The 1,233-nt window shown below is 44.1% G+C and overlaps 1 long non-coding RNA gene across 2 annotated transcripts in view; it reads left to right on the top strand.

The window, feature by feature from the left end:
* LOC109375700 (uncharacterized) overlaps window positions 1–1,233 on the top strand; it is a 6,262-nt gene continuing 5,029 nt past the window's right edge. Inside the window, exons 1-3 of one of the 2 annotated variants that reach the window (XR_002122623.1) lie at window positions 1–11; window positions 356–534; window positions 661–1,110. This is a non-coding gene — a long non-coding RNA (uncharacterized LOC109375700). The other variant, XR_002122622.1, reaches the window with a different exon arrangement.

Raw genomic sequence — 1,233 nt, 5'->3', positions numbered from 1 at the left:
GTGAATTTGCAGTAAGTAGAATGTTTACTTATTGCAGCACACAGTGTGGAGAACTGGCAAGTGTTAACATTATCAGCAGATATTAACGTTTTCATCTTTTAATACTTGTTATCAAAAGGAAAGTGACTGTACATTTTGATTTTGTGCAAGATCACTAGTTGGCCAAGAAATGGTTGAGATTCTTAGGGGGTAAACATTTCAGCATTATGAGGGCTCCCCTCTGAAGTGGCTGACCCCAGGTGCCCCCAGGAAGGTTCCAGTGTATCTTTCAGAAGCCAGAACCCTTTCAGGACATCGCCCTGTACACCTGGGCCCATCCTTACATTCTCACTTATCCCTCTACCTGCCCCTCTAGGAGCTTGGCTGAGATAAGGGTCTTGGCTCAGCAAACGTGGGTGACATTTCAGGAGCAGGTAACCTTTGATGCCGTGGCTGTGGACTTCACCCAGGATGAGTGGGAGCTGTTGGGCCCTGCCCAGAAGACCCTGTACCACCACGTGATGCTGGAGATCTTTAGGCACCTGGTTACCGTGGGTGAGGCTATGCCTGTTTAATTTCTATCTGCCTGGCAACTTCACAGAGTGGGTTTGGCAGTGTGGGGTCACCGAACCCTAGGTATCCTCTTCCAAAGTCTTACAGCCTAATCTCTCACTTGGACAGGGCTTTCGATCCCCAAGCCAGATATTGCTGCCCAGCTAGAACTTGCCATGGATGGTGGACAGAGGATGCTCCCAAAGATTGCTGCCCAGGTGAAATGGCAAAAGGCTCTTTATCATTTCTTGTACCTTTCATTACCTATGGCATTTCCATAATTACATCTGGCATTACTTTCCTTTTGCCTGAGAGCTCCCTTTATCATTTCTTTTACAGTAACAAAATTCACCCACTTTGTGTTTGCCTGAAAATGCCTTTATTTCATCTTTATTTTGGAAAGATACTTTCAGCAGTGAAATTTAGACTGGCAGTTCTTTTTTATTTTAGCATTTCAATGACAGTATGTTGTCTTCTGGACCCCAGACTGGCAGTTCTTTTTTATTTTAGTATTTCAAAGACAATATGTTGTCTTCTGGACCCTACAGTTTCTGTTGAGAAGTCAACCCTCCATCTTTTTTTTTTTTTTTAAAGATTTTATTTTATTTGGGAATTAAGGGAGGGAACAGCGCTGGGGAATTGGAAGGGGAACAGACAAGTTGCTGTCCTTTTGTTCTTCAGTCTAGTTGTGGACGTCGCTTC

This window comes from Hipposideros armiger, unplaced genomic scaffold (assembly GCF_001890085.2).
Source record: "Hipposideros armiger isolate ML-2016 unplaced genomic scaffold, ASM189008v1 scaffold_986, whole genome shotgun sequence".
Classification (NCBI taxonomy): domain Eukaryota; kingdom Metazoa; phylum Chordata; class Mammalia; order Chiroptera; family Hipposideridae; genus Hipposideros; species Hipposideros armiger.
This window is presented reverse-complemented; position numbering and strand designations above follow the sequence as displayed.